The 23,705-nt window shown below is 41.0% G+C and overlaps 1 protein-coding gene across 5 annotated transcripts in view; it reads right to left on the minus strand.

The window, feature by feature from the left end:
* Positions 1 to 9,073: 9,073 nt before the first annotated feature.
* The window catches only part of june (JunE proto-oncogene, AP-1 transcription factor subunit), a 65,255-nt gene continuing 50,623 nt past the window's right edge, over positions 9,074 to 23,705 (minus strand). For 3 of the 5 annotated variants that reach the window (XR_015867960.1, XR_015867961.1, XR_015867959.1), the window contains 3 exons: positions 16,786 to 16,930; positions 16,559 to 16,668; positions 9,074 to 9,848 (listed from right to left, as the gene is read on the minus strand). The gene's annotated coding sequence lies outside the window, so the exon portion shown is untranslated. The remainder of the gene's footprint in view (positions 9,849 to 16,558; positions 16,669 to 16,785; positions 16,931 to 23,705) is intronic. The other 2 variants (XR_015867963.1, XR_015867962.1) reach the window with 1 other exon arrangement.

The following is a 23,705-nucleotide window of genomic DNA, read 5'->3' on the forward strand; positions in this document are numbered from 1 at the left end:
GCGCGTGCGCAATTGCGCACTGCTCGCATGTTCTCAGCGCAGAAGAAAAGCTATGCTGCGCATAAAACAAAATGCAATATTGTGGCGGACACTAGGACCATGTCTCTCACCCAGTAGGCATGTTGCTATGATCCTTTGATGCTTTGAACCTGTTGGCTTTGTCTTTGCTGTTTTGGACTTTGTTGTATCAGTTTTGTGATGGCATGCGAAGAGTAAAGATCTCCACTAGCACAGCAACGTGTGGTTTCTTCGCCTCGCCACAATATAAACATATTAAATAATATCTAATATTAGACCTCATCTTATTTGATTAATGAGACCAATAATATTGTTTTCTGTACCATTTTGCAACGTGACAGCGAGTGACAAGTGTCCAGCCAATGATACGATAAGTTTCACTTACACTATTCATCCAATCAAACGCATTGACAGAAACGTTCCCTGCTTATACACTCAGTGCAGGTTAGCTAGCAAACAGTGCGGAGTTAAGAGATGCAAATGCTAACCTGTTTTCTTTGCAAAATGAACGAGCAGCGACACATCCACTCACCTAGCGAAAGTAAAAAAGAAATGCGCTTCTTTTAAGATGGAATGACTATATACTGTATATATGGAATTATTGTGGTGCAGTGAAGACAATGGGAGAGAGGTAGGATAGGGAGAAACAAGGCAAAAGGCCATGGCACAGAGGTGAACAGTAGTTTCATTTTCCTTTAGGTTAAAGGAATATAAGAGATTGAGCTTAAAGTAGTTCATTAGATGTTGCTACATTCTGTGTATGAGAGTGTGAGACTGTAAAGTGAACAAAACAATATGGGGTGCAAGGGAGTGTAAGAATGGAATGTTTCAGAGCAAACGGTGCTTGTCGCGGGGACGAGATGACCTTGGCACCTGGTGGGAAACAACTTTGAGGAAAACTACAACCAGGAGGAGTAAGCAAGCGATTCTGCAGGGGAAGAAAGACCAATGAGAGCAAGCTAAAGTTAACTGCAGTATACACATAGCCAATAAAATAATGCCAGGATGCCTTTGTTGATGTGCCATTTGCATATTGTGTAGTATAACTCATTGCTGGGCAACTCCGATGAGAGTACGTCTGCTGGTGGCAACAGCGGCGTACAGGTCTGTATTGAGAGGGACCCGAGACCCAGGTGCTTGTATTAGATCTGCGTGTTAGGAATAAATCCACTCGTGGGTGAAAATGCCGGCTTCCTGATACTTTTCTATTGCAGGACGAGCGCGCAAATTGTTGGATGAGTGGCAGTTGGGTAAGGTCACAAATTGGAGTCAGATTACTAACTTGAGTTTATGTTGATTTAGAAATAAAATTCCAACAAGGTCTAGGTATATTTCCGAAATGGCCTTTCATTCTAGAGTTGGTAAGTGTTTCTTGCTTTGGGTTTTGACCAAACATTTTTATTTTAGTGCTCCACAAATTATTCTCAATCATATTTATTATTGTTATTATTATTGTTAGCATTATTGTTCTTACTTCAACACCAGTGAGAACCACAGGCACAACATCTCTTCTTTCTTCCTCTGTGTGGTCTGTTCTGGTGTGCATAAATTCCTTAATATGTTGCCATCAATTTGAGAAGTCAGTAGTTTGGGGCAATTCGCTAAATAACCCTTTCTACCTGGACTGGGTAATTGCTGCTCAGTTGTCCAAGTTTCTTTATTACAGTACGATCTTCTCTTGAAATTACATAATGAGTGAAGAAATACTTAAAATGACACAAATGCACAAAAACCATACAGTATATACTGAAGTAATGTGTTAATGAGTTATGAGTAATGAGATTTTATCTTTCGTGAAAAAAGAGACATTTTTTGCACAAATGTGACATGAAGTGAGAGAACAATATTTAAAACTAAAAAGCTGCTGTGTAATCTGATTATAACCCGGTTAGACATTCAAAAATGAGCCGCAACCACGTCTGGATAAAATTAGCTCATGGCTCTGTGAATGGGCCACTAAACACACGCGCACACTCGCTCACACAGTGTCATGCACCATGGCCTTGTCCCGAACATGACTCTGATCAGATGTGATCAGTTTCCGCTCAGCTTGCGCTCAAACAGCGTGAACGCAAAGAGGCAGGAGCATAAATTTCCCCGTCGTGCTTTTCTCTGCAATTTCATGCAGCAGAGCAGCTGCAGGGGCTTTCTTTCACCGGCCGTCGTGCCATCCAAATATCTGACCATGCTCACGGTCCAACTAGAGCAAGTTGTTACACCAACATCATAAGATGCTTCCAAAATAAAGCATAAGCCTATAGTAATAAGCCATAAGTGGCATTACTGTTGCTCAAAAAATAAATAAATAAAATAAAATAAAAAAAAAACACTCTTTAACCATTTTACCTCTACACTGGTTGTTGTGTGTAGGTGTGGGTTTAGTGTTCTGTGTAACTGAACACGGTTTGTTTCTTCCTAATGTAACTGTGATGTGCTTTTTGATCTCTCTCCCTCTCACTCTCACTCACTCCCTCACTCCCTCACTCACTCACTCACACACTCCCTCACTCACTCACTCACTCACTCACTCACTCACTCACTCACTCACTCACTCACTACTTTAAAGGAAGCATGCCAAAAACTTTATTCTGTTTTCCTAACTTAACTTGTAGCATCAAAATGATATAAAATGTTTGATTGAGCCAAGCCCAATTGACCCCACCCATAATGACTGCATGCCCGGTGTGTGTTTTCAGTGGTTATAGCACACCCTTTCTGAGTTGAAGTATATGATTACTACATTTATATAGTGTAAATATGAATGTTCCGGTGATTTTTTTTTTTTTTTTTTATGATCTTAACTTTCTTGGATTTCATAATGTTTAATAATATACAATATAAATACCAATAATACTGATATACAATATAAAATACACAAAATAAGCAGAGCCACATAAGAAATAACCAGAAAGAAAAGAATGAATTCGTAGTAGTCATTTTGCAAATATATCACCCAAGAGGAATAACAAAACAAAATCAGATAGGAAACAGTCAATGAGCCAACAACCTCTGAACACTCAAAAAATAACTTCCCTACATGTAATGCTTATACAAAAATACTTACAAAGACAATGCCTTCTTGAAGTTCGAACGTTTTCCAGTCCACAAAACCATTCCACGTAGTTACAAGTACATTCATTCCTTGTTTTTTTTTTCTTTCAACGAAACAGAGACGTCAAAGATTGTCTGTAATGTAAGAGCACTCACTCTGCTCCTCTACTCCTCTACCATTCACAATGCTTTTTTTTTTCCTCTCATTTTAACTGTGACTTTTAAATTATTTTCTAGTGTATGAAGAACACTTATGAACTTATTAATATTTTAACTGTTAATAAACTGTACTTTGACGGATGACTTAACCCAAAGGTCACACACCGCTTGATATAATTACATTATATCACAATAAGAACCAGAGAGCAGCTGTCCTCCAACGATCTAGAAACCGGCACCATGGTTAGCCATTTTTGTGATGTGCTGTCCTCGATGGGCTGAGCATTCATGGAAGTGTCTTACAAGCAGGGTAGCAGCGTGGCTGCTGGAAGGGATGATTAAAGGGTGTTTTTCACAATCCGTGAGCTGATGGGAGGAGACATAAGTCTATCTTTGTCTACAAATGGATTGAGTCTTTTGAGTATGTCACCTTTGGAATATGCCCATTTTCCCTCTTTGATCTTCTTGACTGGGCATATGTTTCTTCCTGGATCAAACCTACGATGATATGTTCCGCTTGGGTGCGTTCTTTCATGTCTGTGCATTTTTTGAGTCTTCCATGCTTTGTTTTTCTTTGTCTTTTCTTGAAAGATGTTGCCACATGACCGAGTTTGGCGACTGCTCTGCGCAGCCCAGTCCAACTTGAGAACTTTTTAAAGCGTTCAGATCTTACCTGTGATACTGCAGGAGACGTGTTTTAATTTATAGATGTAATTCTTTGTCGATTTCAGGTTCTATCAGAAGAACTGAGTCTTCTTCGTATAATTCATTGGCAGACTTTTCTTTGTACGGAAAATTTGGGATTGTGAAAAAGTCGTTCTCAGTCGTTCTGAGATTGCTTTTGTTGCTTGATCGGTTGTGTACTTACATTTTGTGAGTGACGGAGTGCTTGGCTGTGTATTCACAGACATTTGGGCATGGTTTAAAATATGGCGTGTGGCCGCTGTCTAGCACGTGTGTCTTGTAAACATTTACCTCTGAGGGGCTGTGAGCACCCCTCCGTGAGCCGTCACCTTAACGTGGTGCAGGGGTTTGCATGTTCCAGTGATGCTAGGAGCTAACTTGTCAGGGGCTTCAGGCCCCTGGTAGGGTCACCCATGGCAAACAGGTCCTAGGTGAGGTTCCAGATTAAACACGGCTCACAGACCCCATATGAAGAAAAAGATAAATGGATTTAAGTTTCCCTCACCTGGACGCGGGTCACCGGGGCCCCCCTCTGGAGCCAGGCCAAGAGGTGGGGCTCGTTGGCGAGCGCCTGGTGGCCGGGCCTGCACCCATGGGGCCCGGCCGGGCTCAGCCCGAAGGGATGATGTGGGTCCCCCCTCACACGGGCTCACCACCTGTGTGAGGGGCTATAGGGGTCGGGTGCAAACAGAGCTGGGCGGCGGCCAAAGGCAGGGACCGATCCCCGGCTACAAAAGCTAGCTCTTGGGACATGGAATGTCACCTCTCTGGCGGGGAAGGAGCCTGAGCTGGTGTGTGAGGCAGTGAAGTTCCGACTAGATATAGTCGGACTCACCTCCACACACTTGTTGCCCCCCCAGCTCAGCACCTGTACATTGGGGTTTACCCTAGTGGACGAGAGGGTACCCTCCCTCCGCCTTCAGGTGGGGGGATGGGTCCTGACTGTTGTCTGTGCCTATGCACCAAACAGCAGTTCAGAGTCCCCACCCTTTTTGGAGTCCTTGGAGGGTGTGCTGGAGAGCACTCCCTCCAGGGACTCCCTCGTTCTGCTGGGGGACTTCAATGCTCATGTGGGCAATGACAGTGAGCCCTGGAGGGGCGTGATTGGGAGGAACGCCCTCCCCAATCTGAACCTGAGCGGTGCGTTGTTATTGGACTTTTGTGCTCGTCACGGATTGTCCATAATGAACACCATGTTCAAACATAGGGGTGTCCATATGTGCACTTGGCACCATCTACTCTTTTTACCGTTCACAAACTATTTGTCATAGATGTCTCACTTGTATCATTTTAACCGTTTAACTGTTAACATTTTAATTTATTAACATTTTAACTGTTAATAAACTGTACTTTGATGGATGATTTCACCTGAGGGCATAACAACAGTTATAAAAAAGTAACACTATGAATCACTCAGTGAAGAATATAAAGTGAATGTCTGGTCTCAACCATTTACATTGCTCCATTCAAACTGGCGAGATAGGGGCCCAATGTTTAAAAAAAAAACACAGTCCCATTGTCTATGAGTTTAAATGAAAGCTCTTCCACCTAATCTAAACAACCTTTTTGGAAAGGGTACATCCTGCTTTGTGACCTGCCTGATGAACTGATGGATTTCACCTCTGAAATCCTAAATCACAGGACAGCTCCAGAGCATGTGAACAAATATCCCCTTTTCTAGCTCACACTTCCACAACAACGCAATGGTGACTGTAAAATTTGAACTCTATACAATTTGTGGGGTGTCCAAGAAATTCTATTCAATAATTTAAATTGTACTAGGTATGTTCTCAGCTCCCTTTATAGTTTTTTTTTTTTTTTTTTAGCATTTCGCAAAATCGTATCCCACCCGGAATCAGTAAGGTGTATTGAGTTCTTTTTCCTACAGCAATTTTAGAGCTAGGGTTTTATTTTCTGAGCCTTTGAAGAAGCATTCATAAAGCAACCAGGCCTTCCAACCTTCCCAGAGACCTGCCATGATGGAGAAAGCCAATCCAAGTTAATGGTGTGTGTGTGTGTGTGTGTGTGTCCGTGTGCGTGTGTGTGTGTGCGCGTGTGTGTGTGTGTGCGTGCGTGTGCGTGTGTGTGTGTGGTGGGGGGAATCAAGGAGTGAAGGACAGGGCCCAGCAAATGTCAAAGTTGGAAAAATCTGAATTTGCAGAACTTGGAGATCGACTGACTGTGCTGGTAGCTTGGCGTGACGTCATCTCCGTTTGCATATTCAACTTCAAATCCAAAGGCTCAGACCCATGTATGCAAAGATCAGATCCACAAATCAAAAGGAGAGATTCATGCAAAGAATTGATGTCAAGTCTCATGAGGTTATAGTGGTGCAAACTAGAGTTATATTCAAAATACTGTACCTTGAGTTTTCAATTCGTAAACTCAACACAATTCAAAGTGTGTCATATGAATCAGTGGTCCCCAACCCCCGGTCCCGGTCCGTGGATCAACTGGTACCGGGCCGCGTGGGCTGCACCCGAAATAATGTTTTGGAGATGGTTTAGTTTAATGGTACGCGTGCACCGAACGCAAAGGAGGCGAAAAAGCTTTGTTGTATTGTAGTCAATGGAGTTCGTGTGACTGGGTGCAAATGCACGTCGGGTGACGCGATGGGCGCGAATAGAGAGACGCAAAAGGCCGCGCGCGGTCACGAGAAGTGAAATTTCGCCTTTCGCGTGAAGTTATTTTTTATTTATTTTTTCCGCGTTTCGAGTCACCACAGCCGATCAACTTCGGGAACATTCAACGGCTCACGCAGGGGGCAGGAATGATTCATGGCGGGTATTGCCGCAAAGAATAAATGTGCTGTCGGTGAAAATGGCTCTGTCAAAATTGGCTCTGTCACATCCCAGAAAAGTGAAAGTTCTCAGCAATGCTCTTCTTTCCGGATCCACCGTAAAGTGCACAGCAAGCTCGCTCCACTCCCTTCCCCACTCCTCACGTGATTAAACAGCGACAGAAAGCCCCATCCATACGTTTGTGATGTGGTTTTTAAAGCAGCCCCCCCCCGCCGGTCCGCAATATAAATCACTATAAATCTGAGGCGTAGTAAGAAGGATGATGTGGTTTTTAGAGCGGCCAGCACCCCCCCGGTCCGCAGTCTAAATCTAAGCCGTTGACCGGGCCGCGGTGATCAAAAGGTTGGGGACCACTGATATGAATAGTTAAACACACATACGTCTATGTCATAGACATAGATGATCTTACTCCGTACACTTTGAAAGTATTGCCAACCAATTGGGACGAAGAAACATGATGATGTGGAAGGAATTTTAACCGATCGTTCTTACATTTATGACACGTAATTATTTGCAAATAGGTCTTCGCTGTCTTGCTCAAGGATACTTCATTAGTGTCACTGGGGAACTGGAGATTAAACTAGCAACCCTCATGTTTTATGAGCTTCAGTGTAGTACAGTCATACCCATATCTGTTGCTTGTCCGGTCTGCTGTGAGTGATAAGCTGTGAGTCTTCAGCTAATCTGGGTCTGGTTTCTCGCAACTTCTTTTTGTGCAATGCATCTGTTTTCTTTTATCTTCAGTTCTGGTGAGTTTGCTGGCCAACCAAGCACAGCATTTTTTTAATTTTATTTTTTTGCTGTTGGTTGAGGGTAGGTGCCAAGTTCTCCTGGTGTATGAAATCAACACTTGATGTCAGCCATCTTGATAGCTGCAGTTGGTGTATTAATGCCACTGTTAAAGATAACAGCATGATAACAGTATCTTTTTAAACTAACTTTTCAAAATACACAACTTAACTTGTGAAGGAAATGTGAGTCAAAATTGAAGATAAAGCTTTATTCCACTAGAAATCCATTGCTGTCAACTGTTTATCTACATATTCTTGTGCATTCCAACAGACACCCTTCTAGAATTTTGGCATAAGTCATATTTGACTTTTTGGTAATTTTTTTGTCCTCAAAATGCTGCTAAAATGGATCAAACCTACGATGATACGTTCCGCTTAGTTAAACAGATCATTCAATTCTCCTCCTGAAATAAAATTGTCAATATAGTGATTAGTATTTGTTTCAGATATTTATGTCTTTTGGAAAATAAAAAAGACAAAAAATTACTAATAAATGAAACATTGCTCTTTATTTGGCCAACTTGGTGCGAAATGTCGCCTCCCCTTTTAGGTGCCAGAGCAAATTTATAAAGGTTATAGCTTTAAAATAGAGACAATGGAATAGTGTAAAAGTTGCTTGGTGCAACATTGCTACTTTGGTGCTGAAAGGGTTGAAACAAAAGTAAAACCATGAATGACTCCTCGAATAAAGTGGGTATGAATTTACTCTGCACTGGCGGAATAAGGGCGATGTAAAGGCGGTGTTGAAGGGGTACAAGAACCTGCTATTGTCATAATCCCCCTCACAAGTTATATTTTTTCTGCTTGAGTGCTGAGCATGCAGAATAAGCAAGGAATGCGTCGAAATTCATCACCGAGGGAAAATAACACTTTGGCAGTGTTAAGGGTGAGAAATTCACATTTTAACAAGGTTTAAAGTCTTCAAAAAGTTGTACAGGCCCTTTAATACAGTTTTGTCACTCCTTTCACAAAAAATTAATAAATTCATTGCTATCGAAGGTTGTTGTGTACTAATAAAGTGACAGTGTGAGGAGTGCTCCTTTTTAGAACAGAAGTATTAAAATCCCAATTCCTCGAGAGCATATCCTGCATCCTGTATTTGTAATACAGTGAGTTCCCTGTTTACGACACTAACCCGTTCCGCGGTTGGAATCGTAACGCAAATTCGCTGTATAGTGGGCAATCCAAACCTATGTTAATTAGCTAATACAGTGAGCCCCCGTGTTACGAGATTAATCCGTTCCGCGGTTGGGCTCGTAAGGCGAGTTCACCGTATGGCGGGCAATCCAAATCAATGTTAATAGCTAATGAGTCTTTAGAACCCAAGGTAAAAACATCAACATTGTACATACATATTTAAAATTAGTACCAAAATAGTGTAGTAAGTGCTACGTATTAGAAATAAGATTTTAAGCCCAAACCCGACCTGAATCAAATTACAGGCCGGGCTTCTATCTCGCTGACTTTCTTTTTTTGAATAAATATATGTTTATAAAAATGTATACTCAATGATGTGTAGAATGTGGATACTAAACTAAGGAATTGTCGCGTGAATAAACCAGACCGAGGTTTCACCCTGTCGTTTTATTGCCGGTTCTCGGAACGGTACAGCAGTAGCAAAAGCTGACATAAACACCTCTGTGCACGACTCTCTCTCTTGCTGATGTCATCCCGTAGGCCAGACGCTCACTACGGTGGCTCAGAAGAACATTCATATGCGAGTAAGCCATCTCACAACAGGAATACTTGTTATAAAATAAATAATTAGGATAAAACAAGAGAAGGCGCTGTAAGGTAATTGCTATTTAACTACTATACGAGCCGCAGAGCCAGAGCATGCTCTGCGCACGTGAACGCCACCCTGTTACAAATCTTAATATCAATCAATCAATCAAATTTTATTTATATAGCCCTAAATCACCGAAGTCTCAAAGGGCTTCACAGAATGAAAAGAGGTCGTACAGAGACATCTTTTCAGCATAAGGTACACAACAGCATCCCTTGTCAAAGCTCCCAGAAGGGGAAGGAAAAACTCAAAAACCCCAATTTGGGGAAAATCAGAAACCTCCAGAAGGGACCACAGGTGGGAGGAGCCCCCTTCCAGGCCCACAGGTTGAAGTGGATGCTGCATGTACCAGACACAGAAACAATATAAATTACAGAAAACATATTGTGCTATATAGTGCAGTGATGTCTTGACAGCAGGCAAAGCCATTGGGCAGGAACCATCCCACATTCCAGCCAGGTGGACCACAGACAGCCAAACTCCTAACCCGTGATGGTCGACCAGCGCAGGACCCAATGGAGGCGGTCAAGTCAACCCTCACCATCTAGCTAGCCCCCTCTGCCAGCCGGAAGAGGGGGGCAGGAAAAAAGAAAAAAAGAAGAAGGCTGCAGACAGGCTAAATTAACTACATTCTTTTGAGTATAAATGTGTTTTTAGTCGGGATTTAAAGATTTCTAATGAGGTGGCTGCGCGAATTTCCATAGGTAGGGCATTCCATAGTACTGGCGCGCGAATGGAAAATGCCCTTGATCCCGCAGACTTCTTTTTAGCTCGTGGGGTCGATAGCAAACCGGTATTTTGTGATCGAAGTTGTCGGGACGGAACATAGGTGATACTAAGTCGACGAAGGAGCTAAACCGTGTAAAATTTTATAAGTAATTAACAGCACCTTAAAATCACATCTCACGTGTATTGGAAGCCAATGCAGGTCAGCTAGAATCGGAGTAATATGATCAAACTTTCTCGTCCTTGTCAATAGTTTCGCTGCTGCATTCTGTACACACTGCAGGCTTTTAATGTAGGATATGGGAAGTCCAGAAAACAAAACGTTGCAATAGTCTAGGCGCGACGTAACAAATGCATGAATTAATGTTTCTGCATCGCTAAGAGAAAGAATAGGGCGAATTTTAGCTATATTGCGGAGGTGAAAAAACGCCGTTCTTGTCATGTTATTAATATGTGTTCGAAAGGAGAGAGTTGAGTCAAATATCACGCTGAGATTTTTTGCAGAACTACTTTGGGAAATAACACAGTTTTCTAGGTTCATCGTGGTATTCTTAAGCAAGTGCTGATGATGAGCAGGGCCAATAAATAACATCTCAGTTTTATTAGGGTTGAGAAGCAGAAAATTGGAAGACATCCATTGTTTAATCTCGGCAAGGCAAGCCTCCAGTTTACTGCACTTGCACGGATCCGTTATTTCTAAGGGCATATAGAGTTGGCTATCATCAGCATAGCAATGAAAACTAATAGCATGTTTACGTACAATATCGCCGAGAGGAATCATGTAGATGTTGAACAGTAAGGGACCAAGTACTGACCCCTGCGGGACACCACATGAGACAGAGAAAGACTCAGAGATCGCATCGCCATAAGAGACACTATGCGTCCTTCCCAGGATGTAAGATCTGAACCAAGAAAGTGCTGATCCCGAGATACCAACACATGATCTAAGACGTTCTATAAGAATATGATGATCAATAGTGTCAAATGCGGCACTAAGATCAAGCAGTAATAATATTGATGAGATGTTGGAATCCAAGGCTAAGAGAAGATCATTCGTCACTTTTACTAGGGCTGTCTCAGTTGAGTGGTTGGCCCTAAAACCTGACTGAAGGAGTTCAAATCTATTGTTGTCTATCATAAAATCGCTAAGCTGTTGTGTTACAACTTTCTCAAGAATTTTGGCGATAAACGGAAGGTGTGACACTGGCCTATAGTTAGAGAGATCTTCAGGATCTAGGTGAGGTTTCTTAAGTAATGGTTGAATGACGGCCGTCTTAAAAGCTTCAGGTACAATGCCAGAGGAGAGTGACAGGTTGATAATATTCAAGAGAGATGACCCTAAGACCGGGAATAAATCTTTGACGAGTTTGCCTGGAAGCGGGTCGAGCATGCAGGACGTCGGCTTTGCTGCATTAACCAGTTGTGTAAGACACTCCAGGGATACTAAATCAAACTGGGACAGGGTAGCCAGACTTTCATGAACCTGATTGTCCGAACTAGCATCAACAATCACAGTCGAGGTGGTGAGCGGCGCTGCCTTTTTTATTTCTTCCCTTATTAGCTGAATCCGCTGAGTAAAGAATTGCATGAAATCGTGTGCTGAATGGAGAGAATTATGATTAACCTGCTGCTGCTGTGTTAGCTGCGCTACCGTCTCAAATAAATACTTTGGGTTGTTTTTTTAAGACTAATCATTTTGGAAAAGTAATTTGTTTTTGCTAACCTAAGAGCCTCTTTATATTTCAGCAAGCTATCGCACCAGGCCTGACGGAAAACCTCGAGTTTAGTTGTTCGCCATTTACGCTCAAGTTACAATTTACACGTACGCGTTTCCTCTGTAAACCACGGAGTGTGCCGCTTCGGACGAGTTTTAAGTTTCAGCGGCGCAATAGAGTTTAGGGAATTTACTGTAAAAGAACCGAATTAAAATCATTCGCGAGCTTATCGACTGAGCCAGTGAAAGACGGAAAGGCAGCTGTTGCGGAAGGCAGTAATTCAGAAAGTGCAGCAGTGGTTGAAGAATTAATATCACGGCTCTTAAAGCCTTGGTTGTGGACAACAAGACCACACTGAGCTAGGACTTCAAATGTTATAAGATAATGATCAGACATAACGTTAGTATGCGGCAGAATTGTGACGTTTGAGGCAGTTAGGCCATGGGTTAGCACTAAGTCTAAGATATTACCATTCCGGTGTGTTGCTGCTTTTATTATTTGTGTAAAACCAAATGCATCGATTATTGCTTGAAAAGCTACAGTAAGTGGCTCTAATGGGGAGTTCATATGAATATTGAAGTCACCCATAATTAATATATTATCTGTGTGAGTTATTAAGTCAGCCATAAGTTCAGGGAATTCATCTAAGAATCCAGAGTATGGGCCGGGAGGACGGTAAATAACTACCACATAGAATGGTGGTGAGGAGCTCGATCGCATAACGAGAGCCTCAAATGTCTTGAAAAATATATCTTTTCCCATTTATTTGATTTTCATTATTCTATTTAAAGCCTCGTGGGCTGCAGTATTTCTCTGCGTGATTAAGCAAGTGCGCACCAATGACGGACGGCCTTAAAATTTTCCCCGTCAACTCTTAAAAAAATCTATCAATGATGGAAAATTGTTGGTTAATGGAACCTCTGCAGACACAGAATTATAAAAGATGTAAATTTTTATATAGTCTTGTTAAACTTATATTTCGTAACAAAAGGCTTTAATTATTGTTATCATAAATCACCTCCTCCTCCCGAGTCCTCACAAATAAAATATGAAAATTCGGGTTTGCTTCGGGCTTGGGCATGCAAATCAAGTTAATTGGTCGGGCTCGGGCCGAGTCGGGCTTTAATACCGCGGGCCTGGGTCAGGTCGGGCTGGATTTTTTTAGGCCCGATCTTACCTCTACTACGTAGGTGTAATATACATATATACATCAGAAAACATCATAAATAAAAAAATTTGAAAGGATTTATTTACCTTTGAGTGGCGCTTGCTATGCCCATATGCCCTGAGAAGGGTAGCCTTGGCTTCGTATTTCTTGGTTATCTACAGCTTCGTTTCCATATAAATCATATTCTTACTTCTCTCTTTAACATCACTAGCAATCTTGGGACCCATGGCTAACACATTCAAGTTTGAATTGACCCATGGCTAACACATTCAAGTTTGAATTGACCCATGGCTAACACATTCAAGTTTGAATTAAGCAGTTTGAAAGCACTCTCACAGGAGATCAAGTCTCAAGGCAGCCATCTTTGTGACCATTTAATGTAGTCCTAAATCTTATACATTGTCCCTTTATATAAATATATAAAGGGTTTATTTACCTTTGAGTGGTGCTTGTTATGCCCATATTCCCTTGTAAGGGTAGACTAGGCTAGGCTAGTTTAGTTTTGTTCGTATTTCTTGATTTTCTCCAGCTTCGTTTCCATATAAATCATCTTAACATCTCTTTAACATAACTAGCAATCTTGGGACTCATGGATAACCAATTCAAGTTTGAATTAAGCACTAAAATGCATATTAAATACGATTGTTATCAGACATCCGCAGAGGTTGCTGATGAGCTGATTATTTGAATAGATGTGATGTGAGTGGGGCACTCGAAAACAGGCAGGATATGGCTGTTGATGAGCAGGAATTCCCTACCCTAGTTCAGACAATCCAAGTAGTTAGATGTCCTGCTTCCGTCTAATTTTACTACAACTTTCTGGCACTGCAATATTGGTGTTTGGTGATTTGACATGTTTAACTTTATTTTGTTGCCTCATCCCACGAACATGTCGCTGGTGTTTGGCAATGCTGAGCGGATTTAGTTAGTGTTTTCAGATTGATCACACTGGTTTGTATTTAACCTACTTAGGCAGGGAGTGAACGAGCTAATCTGAGCCCCCTGCAGGATTTAACATTTCCAACTGTCAAGACGAATTAACCGGCACTAATACTGCTTTCATCCCTCACTGGGTTCCTTCACTGGAGTGACTCACAGCTCTGTAACGCTGAACAGGAGGATGTTGGAGCAATGTTGCGAGTGATTCTTTAAAGCATCAAAACTGATTAAAGTCTGATCTGCTCCCAGTGCCTTCAGGAAGAAAACAAATCAGGTGTGATTTCTAATACAATAATGGAGAAAAAGACAATCAATGTGTTGTCCAAAACAAGATTTGATGACATTTGATTATTCAACAATTTTTTAGAATCTTGAAATCTCCTGACTAATGGTTTAAATGATCAGATTAATAGCTGAAATACAACTGATTCAATACAAAACAATACAATGCTGCACAAAAGTAATTACTTCTATCATCCTTTATATGTGATAAATTTTAAATACTGACATCCTCTAATCCTACGCTTAATTCCCTTTAAATTGAAAAATAATATGTGGAGTTATTTTACAAATTTAGGAAGTTACAGCAATATGAATCCAAGTTCAAATCGCTAGTTTTGAGAAAAACGAGTTTAAAATTATGGCATATGCATCTTTCAATTGTCCATAGCAACCAGCACCTTATTGACCACAAACATTCAGAACATGTTAATCGACCCCTGGAGAGTAAATTCTAATTGCAGGTAAAGGCATCGTCTGAGATTTGAACAGTTTAAAATCTGGGGAAATTTGACATTTTAACATAGGAAATAGGACTAATTTGGCTTCAACCCCAAAACAATATTCTTGATAAGGTTACAGATAATTCCTGAGGTAAGCTTTTGCATTGACAATGACAATCCTATTTTTATTTTCAGGTTCCATGTTTCATTTCTCATATTTGATTTACATACATTTCATCCCTAATAAACAAGCATAAAAATGGAAAATTGTTTCTGTCACATATCAGTAGTATGTAAATCACGAGGAAACCGATAGGGAACAATCAAATATTATATTTTTAGATTGTATTATTCGAGCGTTTGATTTCTCAAAAGCCTTTTCAAAATTGTACTTATTAAAAAACAATTATCTGACTTAATCCGCATTAATCTCCGCAGGTGGGACTGGGAAGGACGTGCTCCTGTAAACAAATGAATGTCACTGTGACACAAGTTGCCATGATTAAAGTAGAAGTGGCAATAGACTAGTTAAAGATAGACTCCAGAATTGACAATTAATTCCAGTTGGATTATTTTTTTGATGTTCAAATTACATGATCTGCTCCAAATTGAGGAACCGCATGTAGAGTATGTCCAACTGTATAGTGCACACGGCTCCATGTGTATCTGGCTTCTCTTTGATGTCATGCGAAAAGGTCACAGCATTGTGTTTTCCACTTGTATTGGTACTTTCTATATTTATATGACTCATCGTGAAATAATGTACGAAATCAGGACCTCTGGATCATTCGGTAACAACTTAAAAGAGTTAGGGTCAGGTAATGTGTTAGCTAGCTTGTCGGTTAAAACACCTAAGCAACTATGTACATACAAAGTTCCCTCTAATTTTCAACGCATCTGAGCATTCACACAAATTGTCGGTTAAAAATTCTAAGCAATGGTGTACATCCAATGTTCCCTACAATTTTCAATGCATCTGAGCATTCATTAAAACTCCCTGACCAGGCTTTCGGCCACGGTGAGCAACTTCAGACATGCACACAGGCTGTCGCCGTGTGCATATCCGATGTTGCTCGTAAAGTGACCTATATCACATAACTCACATTTTGTCCTTTGTCCTTAATGAGCGAGAAAGGAGGGGGGCTCTGAATATATCCAGGGGCCTAGCTGTGGCCCTGGGGTCTGTTCCAGTAAAAAGGATCAACAAACTCTGAGTTTAATCCTGAGATCTGAGTTGACTTACCCCGAGATGGGAAATTCTTAGTTTTCGGTTCCAGAACAGTTGATCTGTGTTAGTTCAATCAACTCTGAGTATGCTCAACCTGAGTTAAGCGCATGCATGACAAAAATTAAAAGCCATCACAATGGAGCACCGATACTACGAATAACTATGGAAAATGAGACCAAAAAATGATCAACTTATTTCACTCAACGAGAACTGGAAGTACTAGTGCGTGCTTATGGTGAGTATGAACAGATATTACAAAAAAAAGGTAGAAAAGAAGCAACACTGCTGCAGCAGCCAAGGAGAGCCAATCGGCATGGGAGACAATTGTTGTCTATTCAATGCGTAAGTTAATGCAGTATTCATTTTACATTTAATCACACTGTTATATAATACAACAGGTGAAAACAGTGATGTTCAGGTATAAATGTTATTTTCATTTAGGTGAGCTCTAATAGGCATAAAGCGCACTTGGCAGCAACTGAAAATGAAATCTAAAAACATAAGTCAAACAGGTCAGGCACAATTTGCCTATACCCAGAGGCCCTTGATTGTAAATCACTGTGGCTGTAAATATATTTTTAAAAATTTAACAAAGTTACGTATGAATCATTCAGAGGCCATTTCAACATGTCGTTGCTGTGTCCAGTTTGGCTTCCACATTTGTGATGAGGCATGCTGCATCAAATATGATCTTTACAGTGCAGACAATGAGATATGTTAGTTTCATTGTATTGAGGTATAAAGTGAGTTATTGAGAGTAGTCAATATACCTGCACATTAATGCTGTGAAATGACGTCCTATTTACATAGTCTCCTTTCAATGAAAGAGCAGTAATAAGAATTCGTGTTCCATCAATGCACCTGATCACAGTGGGAAGCCCTACAAAATAAAACTGTGTTACTGATCCAAGTCAGAGGTTACAGCAGAATGTCATTAACAGAATATAATTTAAAATGTGGTCGTTAGCTTCAACAGAATGATTGCTATATCAGTCACCTTCAATCCTGTAGAATTCCTCCTCCTCGTAGAATTCCTCCTTAAAGGTTTGTGCCCAGGAAACACCACAAAATTGTGGAGCAAATGTTTGGGCACCAGGGACACTTCTCATATTGCGCAGCAGACAGTTGCTTTGCCAAATGCTCTGCAAAAAAACGTAAAGCTGCGCAAAGAATTTGCTCTGAACTCAAAGCACGTCTACGGCGTGTGAGATTACAAATGTGTGGCCGGAGAATGTTGGTCAGATAAATGATGGAGTTAGATGAAAAATGGTAACGTTCAATTAAATATTCGTCCAGCAATGACAAAATATGGATCCATGGTCAGAAAACTCTCACGACGCAAGGCTCTTCGGATGAACTTCTCTTCAATATTGACGGGATTTCTGATAAACTGACACCTCGTGTTTCTCAGTTCAAAACGAGGGAAGAGACAGGGATAAATTCAGTGTTTATTGGATAAAACCTGCCAGCGAGCAGGTTAGGTTCACAGAGTAAGTTACTGCAGTAAGAGACTCAGAGTTTAAATTACCTCTCTTTCTGAAATGGTAAACTCTGAGTTTCCCTCATCTCAGGGTTAACAAACTCACAGAGTTTTCACAAAACCCGCTCGCTGGAACAGACCTCTGGACTGATTCAGTCAAAGTGGGCTGGTACTTGGCTCGTACTTTGATGACGCAAGGCAGCTCGGAGCTCCAAGAATTCATGTGAACAGCATGACGTGATGATGTCCAACAACTTTTAATCCTATGTGTGGACCGGTAATGTGCTTCTTGGTACTTATTCCGTCACTTATAAGGGCATAGCTGAGGTGACATTATTATTATTATTATTATTATTATTATTTATTTATTTATTTATTTTCAATATCCTGAGCAATAAGTGTTACAGACATGACAGTGTGCAGTATATTGCACTTGTCACCATGGTAATAAACAAGCCACAAGTTGTGGGGGGAAAAAAAAAAAACAAAAACAAAAAAAACCCAGTTTCACTGCTGGTTTGGTATATTTGCATATACTCCCATAGTCATTCCATCTTAAAAGAAGCACATTTCTTATTGACTTTGGCTTGGTGAGTGGATGTGTTGCTGTTCATTCTTTTCGACAGAAAAAGAGGTTAGCATTTGCGTCTCTTAACCCTGCACTGTTGTTAGCTTGCTAACCTGCAAGAGGTGTATATGCAGGGAATGTATGCAAGCACTGTCAATGTGTTTAATCGGATTAATAGTGAAAAGTGAAACTCATCTTGTCATTGGCTGAACACTTGTCACTCTCTGTCACAGTGCAAAATGGTACAGAAAACAATATTATTGGTCTAATTAATCTGATCAAATTGGGTCTAACAGATATTATTTGAACGCATTATTATTATCTGAACGCTGTTTCTGTCACTGATATATTTTGTAGGAAGGGGCCAGAAATATTTATCAATGCTACAATCTCCTTCACAGATCAAGAAAAGTCACTTTTCAGGCTTACATAATCACCAGCTCGCTCGCCCGCCCCCCCCCACTTCCCTCCCTCTCTCTCTTGCTTGATTACTCAAAATTCTGTCACAGCAATATGCCTGCAAAAAAAAAAAAACATCTAAAAATATGAGAAAATATGAAGAAAATACAATTATAACTTTTATTCTGTTTTGCTACAGTTTTTACATTGTCACCAAACTCTTGGCATGCTTTATACACGGTAACATAGAAAATACCCAAATCTGACCCTAAAATTAAGGATGGGTCCTTTATACTGGTGTTTCCTTTATTTAGGGAATCGTGGTATTTACTTGCAGTATCAAATTTATGTGAAACTAAGAGCTCCTCCTTTTTACAACAAACCTGTGGATATCTTTAGGCATCGGTATCACTTTATGAAAGCTCACTGAAATGAGAAAAAAGTTCATTGAGTATCCCTTTTGCAACTACCATATCCAGAATATAGTGTTCAATTCAAATGAGCTTCTCTCACTTCTCCAAATCCATGAAAATACACCTCCATGAATCATAGAAGAGCGTGACAAGGATTAATTATAGAACTGTAAAACCTCCAGTTAATATGCTGCTCTCAGACCGACACTAATGCTCATGACAGACTTATAGAACCTCAGAAACTCACATAGGAGAATCTCAAAATAGTTTCAGTTTTCTCTCCAGTGGTTTGATTTTATCTGAGCAGACAGCAGCATTGGTAAATCACCATTGCAACATTTGGGAATCTGGCCAGTTTTGCTGTAGTTCTACTAAATTTCCCCCTCTAACAGAGACAATTTCCAGCATTTAAGTAAAGCCAGTGAGAGTGGTCTTATAATCAAAATTCAGTATTTTAAACATAAAACGCATTCTTTGTAAATGACAAGACATTTTATGGAGAAAAGCAAAGGTTAGTCCAACAACAAAACATCATGTGTGGCTGGGTATTCAATATAAAAATAAAAAAATAAAAGAAAATCCTACAATCAGAATGTTGAGTGGTTGCAACTGCAATGACTTCTGCCTAATGTGATGTCATGCCCATAGCCTTTATAAGTTCTCTCTTCTCAGGGATGTTACTAATTCCATGCTGTGTGAGTTTATTGGCACTTCTCCATCAGAGGAAAAGGCCAAAACCCATTGAACTCTGAAATCTACCAGTCAGCTGAACCTGGTGATTTGTGCCATGGCTTGACAGTGTTTTGGACTTATTTTGTCAGACTGTAAACCTTTGTGCCACCTGACTAAAAGATCCTACCTTCCAGATAAGTGTCATAGTATACATGTAGTACATTCTCTGTTGTGCTGCCTGTATTGTGTTACGTCTTATTTCTTTTAGTCCATATTTCGTAAGTGTCTAGTTATGTATAGTGAACATAAGACTCGTTACACCCATTAAAACACACATGCACACACCAAAAATAGTATACTTGTAGTAGGCGCTCAAACTCGCTCCTCTAGGCCTAGAGATTGGGCTCAATGGCGAGTGCCTGGTGGCCGGGCCTGCACCTATGGGGCCTAGCCTGGCTCACCCCAAAAGTATAATGTGGGTCCCTCTTCCCATAGGCTCACCACCTGTGGAAGGGGCCAAGGGGAATGGGTGCAAAGAAAGCTGATGGAAGAGCAAAGGGTGGGGACCTTGTCCCACTGATCCCCGGCTACAGAAGCTACCTCTTGGGACATGAAATGTCATCTACTGTATCTGGTGGGGCAGGAGCCTGAGCTGGTGCGCGAGGTCGCTCAGACTTGCCTCCACATTTAGCTTGGGCTCTGGTACCGGTCCTGTTGAGAGGGGTTGGACCCTTTTCCTCTCTGGATTTGCCTATGGTGAGAGGAGCACAGCAGATGTGGGCAAAATGATTACGGTGGCTGAGAGGGTAGCCTCCCTCCGCCTTCAGGTGGGGAGACAGGTCCTGACTGTTGTCTGTGCTTACAAGCACACAGCATTTTTGGAGTCCTTGGAAGGTGTGCTGGAGAGCGCTCCCTCTGGGGGATTCCCTCCTTCTGCTGGGGGACTTCAATGCTCACATGGGCAATGATACTGACACCTGGAGGGGTCTGATTGGCAGTGTTTTGTAATTCGATTTCTGTGTCCATAATGAACACTGTGGTCAAACGGCTTCCATATGTGGGTAATGGAACTTCGCGGTGGGCTTTCTTTGTCTTTGTTTCTTGAGTTGTGTTTTGCATGTGTGCATGTCCTTGATTACATGGCTCTAACACCTTGAACTGTGACGAATCACAATTGTGGGTGGAACTACTCTCCCCCTTTTTTTTAAAGGACCATGGGTATGGGGAAAGGGTGGTGGTGGCTGCTGCCTGGGCTGGACATGTGGCTGTGGAGCGGCTGCCAATCCTCTGATGGACTGCATCAGGAGCTAGTGGCTGTTGGATCTGGAGGTGTAAGTGGCAGAGGCCTTGCTGATCCATGGCCTCACAGCAATGTTTTGGATGCCTGTTGACACGAGTCCTGAGTGTTCACTACCCCTTCTAAACCCCGGACAGGTGATCCTGCGGTGTGTGGCCCCCGGCCTGGAATGGTGGCGGAAGACTCTTTGGAGCCTAATCGACTGCCAATGACATATTTTAACTGCAATATTTTCATTTGGACTTTAAACTTTTAAGACAATCGCATGCATTTTAAATGTGGATGTTTAGCTTTTAGGGTGGGTCAAATTCTTGACCAAGTAATAAACTGTCTATGATTGGACTCTGTGTCTGTGGTGTTTGCCTGTGGCAGCTCTCCCCTCACGATCAAAGGGTGGTTAGAAGAGTAGTTTAGCAGTTTTGCTTCCTCCCCACCCTTTGACACATATGTGCACTTGGCATCAGGACACCTTAGGCCGTAATTCAATGATTGACTTTGTGGTCGTATCTTCGGATTTGCAGCCTCATATTTTGTACACTTGGGTGAAGAGCGGTCATAACTGTCAACCGATCACTACAGTCTGTCAGACCTGGCAGATCCAAACGTGTCATGAGTGTCTCCTGGGAACATCTGGCAGAGTCCTGTGTCATAAGGAGTTTAAATGCTACCTCTGGCAGAATTTCTCTCGCATCCCGGACGAGGCTGGAGTCACTGGGTCAGAGTGGACCATGTTCTGCGCCTCCATTGTTGAGGCAGCTGATTAGAGTTGTGGCTTTGATCTGTGACTGTCATTGCAGCAATCCCTGAAACTGCTTTAAGGGATGCTGCCAAGCTGAAGGAGTTCTACCAGGCCAAAACAGTTTTTGAGGAAGTTCTTGTTCATCATCTGGCCTCCCAGAAGAGGGAAGCAATGCACCATTAACACTGTGAACAGTGGAGATGAGATGCTGCTGACATCAACTCGGGAAGTTGTGAGTCGATGGGCAGAATACTTCGGAGACCTCCTCAATTCCACCGACACATCTTCCTTTCAGGAAGCAGAGTCTGGAAACTCAGAGGTGGGCTATCCTAACACTGGGGCTGAATGGTAACAGGGAGTTTCTAAAGACTTTGGCTTGCTTTTCTATCAATCAGTAAAATATAAAAAATGAAACTTTTTGGTGTATATTTAAAATAAAATTGCTCATAAATGTGAGAATGTAATTTATTTCTAAGTGAGCAAATTTAAAATAATTTCTTCTCTCTTTGTGTATATAAATACACTTAATTCTGCATTTTTACCATTAGTTTTTGTAGTCTACAGGTGAGATTCTCTGAGGCAGTATCTTAAAGTAAAATGTCACTTTATATTTCACTAGTTTTTCATAGGATTCATAGACAGAGACAATTCTGTTAGCCTGAGGGTGAAGTCTGGCATTTTGGAAGCAGCATGTCTGATTTGTGCAGGTGCCCGGAGGTCAGAGCTAAAACAAGATTGGACCTCAGCTCAGTATAATCCAGGCTGACGTCCTGGCGGACAAATATGCTTCCCAGACAAAAGAACGAGCTGCTATTGTTGTTTAGGAAAGAAAAAATGTAAGCAAATGCCTGCAGGATATGATTCATACAGACAGTGAGGAAAGAAAATCTTTAGATGAACAGGAGTTGGGGCAACAGTGTTCCAGTCAAGTAACCTCCTCACCTCTTTCTTGGTCTCACTATGAAGATATGACGCTTCAAAGAGAAGCACATGGTCATGTCCACTGGTGTGTTTGTTGAGTTTTGATTGAAACATAATTTTCATGACAACACAGGGACGAACAAATTGTATTTTTTTTAGCATTTGTGAACTTCTGTACGTGTGCGTGTGTGTATGTATGTGTTTGTGTGTGTGTGCGTGTGTGCGAACATGTATTTATTTGTATGTATATATCATTCTACAAGGAAATTTCTGCTTCGATATGCTTTAAAGGCAAGAATTAACAGGACAGCATTCATCATTTCTGCTAAAATCTGTCAAGTTTGTGTTTTACAGTTAACGTTCATGAAACGGCCAAAACAGCATTGTCATTCCGAGTGGAGCACATTTTGACCAATTTCGTCAAACATCTTTCTACAATTAAATTTCAGTTTGTTTATGCTTTAGAAGGAAGAACCATTTGGATAGCATTCATCATTTCTGCTGAAATATGTTAAGTTTATGTTTTACAGTCATCTTATTGAAACGGCCAAAACAGCATTTTCAGCCCGAGTGGAGCACATTTTGAGCCGATTTGGCAGACATCATTCTACAATGATATATCTGCTTGGATATGCTTTAGAATCAAGAATTAACAGGACAACATTCATCATTTCTGCTGCAATATGTTAAGTTTGTGTTTTACACTTAACGTTAATGAAATGGCCAAAACAGCGTTTTCAGCCCGAGTGGAGCACATTTTGACACTTTTTAAGTAACCATCATTCTACAATTAAATTTCAGCTTGTATAAGCTTTAGAATCAAGAATTAACAGGACAACATTCATCATTTCTGCTGAAATATGGTTAATTTATGTTTTACAGTCAACATTAATGAAATGGCAAAAACAGTGTTTTCATATTTTGACCCTTTTTGGAAAACATCATTCTACAAGGAAATTTCTGCTTGGATATGCTTTAAAAGCAAGAATTAACAGGACAACATTCATCATATCTGCTAAAATATGTTAAGTTTGTGTTTTACAGTGAACGTTATTGAAATGGCCAATACTGCGTTTTCAGCCCGAGTGTATGTATTTGTATGGATGTGTTTTCTCAAAATCAGGTGTATCTTGCGCAAACTGAGAAGTTGTAAATTGTCAAAATAGATCAAAAGGTTAACATTTTCCACTTTGAGATTTCTTCTAAATACTCTAGTTAAGGTCTTTATTTTCATCTCTGGGCAGCCCAAAAAGTCAAGATTGTACTCAAAGTGTATAAACATGATGGATTAGTTGACAATGAGTGTTGTTGCTAACATGTTTTTATCTGAAATGCTAGTTACTCTGTATCAATCAATCACATTTTATTTGTAGAGCCCTGAATCACCGAAGTCTCAAAGGGTTTCACAGGTGAAAAGAGGTCATGTCG

Source organism: Hippichthys cyanospilos, chromosome 15, assembly GCF_059441005.1.
Source record: "Hippichthys cyanospilos isolate Australia breed blue-spotted pipefish chromosome 15, RoL_Hcya_1.0, whole genome shotgun sequence".
NCBI classification, from domain to species: domain Eukaryota; kingdom Metazoa; phylum Chordata; class Actinopteri; order Syngnathiformes; family Syngnathidae; genus Hippichthys; species Hippichthys cyanospilos.